This window comes from Gopherus evgoodei, chromosome 16, assembly GCF_007399415.2.
Source record: "Gopherus evgoodei ecotype Sinaloan lineage chromosome 16, rGopEvg1_v1.p, whole genome shotgun sequence".
Lineage (NCBI taxonomy): Eukaryota > Metazoa > Chordata > Testudines > Testudinidae > Gopherus > Gopherus evgoodei.
The window spans coordinates 13,839,920-13,848,186 of NC_044337.1; positions in this window are offsets into that span (position 1 = coordinate 13,839,920).

Below are 8,267 nucleotides of genomic sequence, written 5' to 3' on the forward strand. Positions count from 1 at the left end.
CATCCAACCCTTCAAATGTTTTAATCTCGTCCTCGAGCTCCTGCCAGGGAGCGGGGATGGGGGCTTGCTCTACGCGGCTCTGCTTCGCATGCTGCCCCTGCCCCAAGAGCTACCCCCACAGTTCCTATTGGCCAGCAAACAATGCCAATGGGAACTGCAGGAGCAGCGCCTGCAGACGGGGCAGTGTGCAGAGGTGCCTGGCCTGGCCTCTGCGTAGAAGCCAGAGGGGGGACATGCTGCTGCTTTCGGGAGCTGCTTGAGGTAAGCGCCCCCTGGAGCCTGCACCCCAACCTCCTCCAGCACCCCAGCCCTGATCCCCCACCTGCTCTCTGAACCCCTCAGTCCCACCCTCCTGCGCCCCAGGGCCTGCACCTCCAGCAGGAGCCCTCACCCATTCCCACATCCCATCCCCTAATTTCAGGAGCATTCATGGCCCACCAAAGAATTTCCATACCCAGATGTGGCCCTCGGGCCAAAAGGTTTGCCCACCCTTGCTCTAGCGATAGGTGGTGTTAGCATTTTTTATAACAAACCCTTATTTTCAAGGGGTTATAATATCTCTTAAATACATCAATCTGGGCTAAAATGTACCAGGTTTTAGCCTTGAGGGAATTTAAAAAAAAAACGCGACTTGGGCATTATAAAAATAAAAACCTGATGCTTAAACTCAGCACTCCAAACGTGCATGATTATATTTCCTCCTTAAACTGAAATTTGACCTCAGTTAATCTGAAGTGGGAGTTGTTGTGATGAGCTTCACTAAGTGGCTAATGTGCCCATGCACTATTTTAATAAATTTAGAGAATAAACTAGAGTAGCGGTTCTCAAACTCTGGATCACAACCCCAAAGTGGGTCACGACCCCATTTTAATGGGATCGCTAGGTCTGGTGTTAGATTTGCTGGGGCTTGGGGCCAAAGCCCAAGCCCCACTGCCCTGGGTGGCAGGGCTCGGGCTTCGGTTCCCCCCTCCTGGGGTCATGTAGTAATTTTTGTTGTCAGAAGGGGGTCACGATGCAATGAAGTTTAAGACCTCCTGGACTAGAGTGTGTCTACATGGCAATTAAACACCCACAACTGGCCCATGTCAGCTGACTCGGACTCAGGCTATTGGGCTGGAAGAGTCCCAGAGCCTGGGCTGGAGGCTGAGCCCAAATGTCTATGACCCAATTAAATAGCCTCATAGCCGAGTGCTGCAAGCCTGAGTCAGCAGACAATGGCCAGCCATTGGTGTTTAAATGCAGTACAGACATGCTCTAAACAGGTCTCTTAGGCAAATACATTTGTGATTTTTTAAAAAGTATGAAATTAAAGAAGAGAAAAACCTGCTTCAAAATATCAGAGTTCAGAATGGCTTTGAAGATGAGCATGACACACATATTCATGGCAAAGGATGTGAAATTCTGCTTTCCCTTAACCCTTTTCAATGGGACATTCCTCTGCCACACCTGAAACTAAAGAATGTAACCTTGTGCCTGTGACTTTTTTTCACCCCCACCCTTTATCTCCCGATGTGTAAAGATTCATCTGTTCTTGCTTTCCCTCCCCCTCATTCCCCCAGCTAAAATGTTTATACCTGTTTTGGATGTGGCATTAAATGCAAGTCAAATAAATCTTTCCTTCATTATATATGGGTTTGATTTCTAATTCCACTAGTGGGCCCTGAATTATGATGAAGGCTCTTGTAACTTCTGATTTAGAAGCCAACCTGTATATTATTCTGAACAGTTCTTTTGAGAGAGAATCCACTTATAATATGCAGGCAAACAGTGACTTATTTCTAGAATCAGTGTGTTAAGAACTGATAGCAAGTAAATTCTTAGGGTTTGTCAACATGGGAAAATGTACCAGTATTCTTATATCACTCTAGTTATACTGGTATAGAAATGCCAAACTTCCATATATAGATAAGCACTTAAATTTGATTTCTTGACCATCCTATGATCCACTTTATGTACTTTCTGCAATGGCTGATAATCCATATGTTTCATCTGCCAGGATTTTCCCATTCAAAGGTGACCTCATTTAAAGAAGAATTGTAATATTGTGCTAAAGAAAGAAACTGAACAATTAACCTCATGATCTGTGTGGATTTTTATACTGCACACATTAAAAGGTATCTGAGAACTAGGTCTGAAAGACAAAAGTAAAGATTTGTAGAATGCTTTTGAAAGACTAAAAATGTCTATCCGCTGAGACCTGTAGAGAAGTGTAGGTTCCTTTCATTAAGCACCTACAGCACATTAAAACTTTCATTTTCAAGCCATGAAGCAACTATATTGAACCAGAACAGCTTTTGGTAGGATATCGCATTTGTAGAAAGAAAATAGTTTCTTTAAACAGATCACATTTGATGTGTGGAACTCACTGTCACACGCTAACAGTGAGATGAAAAGCTTAGATATATTCAAAGAATTAAACATTCATATGGATAGGAAAATTGATATAGCTAAATAAGACAGGATAACCACTATGCTTCAGTACATAAGCCAAACACTAGCAAAGGTTAAGAAGAAACTTTATCTATGGATAGGTTAATTGTCTGGGGGCAGGGAGGGCTGTACCTCCCTCTGAAATAGCTGGTTCTGGAAGACACCAGATGGAATAAACCACTGAACTGCTTCAGTGTAGCAATTCTTATCTTCCTAAAAAAAATTAAAAAAAAAAAAGACTGCACGCTAAAGCTTTGGAAGAGGGACAGAATCGTGGATTTAAGAATATAGGGGGAGAGGCAGGGCTGCCCAGATGGTTTAAGGGGGCCTGAGGCAAAGCTACTTTGGGGGCCTCTTCCATTAAAAAAAAGTTGTAATTCTATGGAATACTATATTCTTGTGGGGGCCCCTGTGGGACCTGGGGCAAATTGCCCCACTTGTCTCCCCCCGCCCGCAGGCAGCCCTGGGGAGAGGCCTGAAAACTGCAATGTTATTTTCACAAGAGATGGTGGAGAAGCTCCTGTTCTGTGCTTTTGGTTTGAGCTGTGAGTAGGATGACCAGATGTCCTGTTTTTAAAGGGACAGTCCCATATTTAAGCCATCCTGCAGGTGTCCTATTTTTTCCCCAAAAACGGGCAAATTGTCCCATATTTTCTGTTCCCCCTCACCCCCATTAGTACTGACTGGTCCTGCTACTGCCAGATCCCTGCTTGCCAGTCTCCCATCCACCAGCAGTGATTGGGGGAGTCCCGTGGCTGACGATGGGGGTAGGTGTGCAAGGCTGGTGGTGAGGCGAAGATGCAATGTGTGGGGTTGGCTGCTCCCCCTGCTGGTCCATCAGCACAGCCCCTGCTGTGTGCCGGCTCTCAGCCAGCAGGGCTCTGCCTCCCATCCCATTTCCAGCTGGCACGGATTGCTAGCTGCAGTGCCTGATAAGTGCGGGCAGGTGGTGGCTGGTTATGTGTCACTGCTGCTGCCCACCCATCGGCCCTTTACATGCTCCCCCTGTGATGGTCCTTTCCCTGTTTTGCCCCTTCACCACTCCAGCTCCTCCATATCCCCCCCGGTGGGGCACATCCCACTCCCCGTGCTGTGTGGAGAACCAGCCCTGGGTCCTAGTGCTCAATTCACCAACAGCCTGGCTGGCAGGCTTCATTCCCCAACTGCCTCTGACTGGGCTGGCACCCCAGAAAAGCCCAATACCCTCCAGGCCGGGGCGCAGGCCAGGAGGAGCCAAGCCCGGCATGTGCCAAAGCCCCACACAGCACTGGCACAGGGAAGCCTCTCTGCCCCACAGCTAAGCTCTGGAGTGGGAGGGGGAAGTGATTTCCAGCCTGTTTGCTCCCTAATCCTGCAAGCTCCACAGTAGCCCCCCAGGCAGGAACGAACAGCCACACCCACACCAGGAACACAGGGCTGCTCTGTCCCCTAAGCACCCTCCCCTGCTGAGCCACCTCTCCGGCCTAAAGCCCCTGCTGCCAGGTTCCCTGGGCTCTAGTGCACAATGCATCCTTAGGGCTTAACCTCTTCCTGCTCGTGCAGTAGCCAGAGGTGGGAGGGCAGACAAGAGGTGGCTGGTTTATGTCGGTGGCCAGCAGTAACCTGGAGGTGTTAGCTGCCTTTCGAGGCTGTGCAAGTAGGAAGGGACAAGCTGCTTCCAGCTGGTGGGGGGGGGGGGAAAGAAGGGTAGGGAGAGATGAGCTCTGCAAAGACATGGGCCAGGTCATCCCTCCTGGCTCCTCTCCAGCTGAAAGCAGCTCCCATCCCTTCCCTACAGCACAGGGGTAAAAGGCTGCTGCTGGCCACATTCTGATGTGAACTCTGATAAAAAATGGGGGTGGGTACCTGTGACTCTGTGTGCCCTCCCACGTGTTGCCATGGGAAGATGCGGCACCAAGAAAGATGGGTCCATCCCAGGGGCCAAGCCAGGCGTGGAGGGTGCCAGGCAGGAAGGCTCGTGTCAGTCAGCCACACACCCCTGTCCGAGAGAGGTGTATGGGAGTGTGTCACCTCTCCCCATGTGAACCCTAAAGCCTTAAAGATAAGAAGGTAAATAAAAAGAATCCAACTATACAATATTTATTTTTAACAGACTCAGTCACCTTGATGTTAATTTGAACATTTGCACTTGAATGTGCTTGAATACAAGTAATTTTACCAAGTGTCCCATATTCAGCATAGGGAAATATGGTCACTCTAGCTATGGGTCAGTTCATACTTATGTGCTAGAACTTATTGCCAAGATACTTTTTCATCCTGCACTTTAGGTGAATCTCCCAAATGAAACACAGCTGAGCCTGAAAAAGTGATTTAAAAACCTTTCACAGATAGCCTTGTGCACTCTCCCTTTTAATAGATAGGCTGCCTCCATGAGCACTACACAGATCCCTTGAAACCAAACTTTAAACAGAGTTTGATTAATGTAATAATGGCCAGAGCTTTCAAATGGAAGGAGAATGCATGTTTTAGAGGTTAGAACAAAGAACTATAGGTTATGACTCATCTTGTGTTCTAGTCCTAGCTTCTTATAGACACAAGTCCCTAAAGTGCTGTGCTAGTCTTCCCATCTGTACACTGAGAATAATGCGTAGCTGAATTATGATGAAGGCCCTCTTATAGGGATACTGAGGATTACTTGATTCTTCTAAAACATTCATATTTTCCTGTTGAATATTGGATTACTGTGAGAACTCCATTGTGTCCAGGCCTGTTCAGAGGTGTTTGATAAGGAATAAGAGCACTTACTGTATCATTTACTGATTTAATATTGCTACAGATTCCTTTCCACTAAACATTCTCATTGAAGTACCTCTAGTAATGATGTCCAAGAGAGGTTTCTCTGCTTGTCACATTATAAATATCAACTGACATCATTTTCAGTATTTCTGGATGAACAGGATCTGTTCGGCTTTCAATGGTGAAAGGGAAATCCTTCACACTTCCTTAATTCAGTCAGTAAACATCTACTCTCAATAGAGAGTGCCTGTTATCTGTAATTGCTACCTTTTCTCTTGGAAAGCCAAGCATGGGATTCACTGTTTAAATTCATTCGGCAGGATCATAATCGCCACCTGAAACTAGTTACATTATAACTGTCAGGGGAGAAGAGTAGTTCTCCTGTCCCTAAAGTCAAATATTTAAAAGATTTAGTTGAACATGATCAAGAGGTAGATCTTAACTAATCCATACGTTATTTGGCTGCCATCAAACAACAACAAAAATAAACCAAAAAACACTCACCTCTTACCTTGGCTGGCTTAGCTAGGTTTGTGACTTCTTCCATATTCTAATAAGAAATGTTACATGCACAGGCCCATTTTCTTTGCAGCTTTTAACTTGAGTGACTTTACCATTCCTAAAAGCTGTTTTGCTCTTCACAAGTTTCCTTGTTCAAAAACAACGAGGAGTCCTTGTGGCACCTTAGAGACTAACAAATGTATTTGAGCATAAGCTTTTGTGGTCTATAACCCACATCATCAGATGCATGGAGGGAAAAATACAATAGGCAGGTATAAATATACAGCACATGAAAAGATGGGAGTTGCCTTACCAAGTATGTGTGGGGGGTCAGGGCTAATGAAGCCAATTCAATCAGGGTGGATGTGGCCCATTCCTATGATGGTGTCCTCGCTTACAGACAGCCCCCAACCTGAAGCAAATACTCACCAGCAATTACACACCACACAACAAAAACTCTAACCCAGGAACCAATCCCTGCAACAAACCACGTTGCCAACTTTGTCTGCATATCTATTCAAGGGACACCATCATAGGACCCAATCACATCAGCCACACCATCGGGGGCTCGTTCACCTGCACATCTACCAATGCGATATATGCCATCATGTGCCAGCAATGCCTCTCTGCCATGTACATTGTCCAGACCAGACAGTCTCTATGCAAAAGAATAAATGGACACAAATCACTCATCAAGAATTGTAACATTAAAATACCAGTAGGAAAGCACTTCAGTCTTCCTGGACACTCAATAACAGACTTAAAAGTTGGCCATTCTTCAACAAAAAACCTTCAAAACAGACTTCAACGAGAAACTGCACAGATGGAATTAATTTGCAAACTTGAAACCATAAAATTAGGCTTGAATAAAGACTGGGAGTGGCTGGGTCACTACAAAACATAATTTTCCCTCTGTTGATATTCACCCCATCTTGTCGACTGTTGGGAGTGGGCCACATCCACCCTGATTTAATTGGCCTTGTTAGCCCTGACCCTCCACTTGGTAAAGCAACTCCCATCTTTTCATGTGCTGTATATTTATACCTGCCTACTATATTTTTCACTCCATGCATCTGATGAAGTGGGTTATAGCCCACAAAAGCTTATTCCCAAATAAATTTGGTAGTCTCTAAGGTTCCACAAGGACACCTTGTTGTTTTTGCTGATACAGACTAACACGGCTACCCCTCTGAAATACGGAAGAGAAAGAGATCCCCATGTTTATTTTCACTCATGGTATGGCTACACTACCTGCCGGATCGGCAGGTAGTGATTGATGTATCGTATCTCCTAGAGATGATACATCAATCCCCAAATGCGCTTCCCATCAGCTCTGGAACTCCACCACAGTGAGAGGCGGAAGCGGAGTCGACATGGGAGTGGCGGCTGTCTATTCCGTGCTGTGAGGACGCAAAGTAAGTCAATCTAAGTCGATCTAAGATATGTTGACTTCAGCTATGCTATTCTCATAGCTGAAGTTGCGTGTCTTAGATCGATCCCCTCCCCCCCAGTGTAGACCAGGCCTTAGTGACTAAATATACACTTTGAAGAACAAAGCCAAAAACCATAGTGTCTTAACCCACAGTGCTACCTAGCCCCCATTCTATTTCCAACAAAAGTTTTATACCACTCAAACTGCAGAGAAGGCAGCAGCACCATGTTCTCTGGTAAAATGCAATACTAAATCCCTTACTGCTCACATTTCCTTTTTTAGTGCCACTCAGGAAACTATCATCGTTACCTGCAAAGCTATAAAGTAGATGTGGATGTAATTATAGTCCACTGTGTCTGATGATAAAGAGGAATTCCATATTCTCCATGTTGCCAAATACTGATAAAATGGGTAGTTTCAGTACATGCAGGAATTTGTCAATCAACCATCTTTCTGCAGAAAAATAAATAATAGATAAATTAAAATCACCCACAGTCTGAGTGGCATATTTCAACTCTAACTACTTGTTCCCACTGACACATACCTCCCACACTTCTAGTCTGCCCTACTTGCTGCTAGCAGACTCTTGTTTCAAAGGGTGGTTCCTTGGCATGGTATTAATTCATGAGTTTCCACAGCAGTTTTGTGTGTGTGACTGTACTCCCAGATCAGAATGACGCTGTGCAGCACAACACCATGGCTGCTCTCATATTCACCCCCCAGGTTTCCCAGATCTTCACCAGTCTTCCCCACAAGTAAGGGCTGGTTGTGACCCTGCACTTATGGGTAGCCTCCACCACTTGCAAGCCATGAGCTGTAGAAACTACCACAGCTTCCCCTAAAGCAACTCATTGTCTTTTCTACTCATCTCCGACACCATACTTTGGGCAGTGGAGGAAGGGGCAATGTGTGTCTCAATTCTCCAACCTCTTTTCTGACAGTGAAAACAGATGCTCATTCCCCAATTAACCCAGCTTCCTTTTCTGGGCCTGAAGAGGGAAGGTAACTTTTGCCAGTTTCCCTAGCTCTCGATTTTGACAGTAGGGCAAGAGGCCTCCATTCCCCCTTCTCTTTTTTTTCAGGTTGAGGGAGAGAAAACTCACAGCACCATTTCCTTCTGTTGTCTCCCCATTTTTTGGCAACAGGACCACCCAGGGAAGCAAGCCAG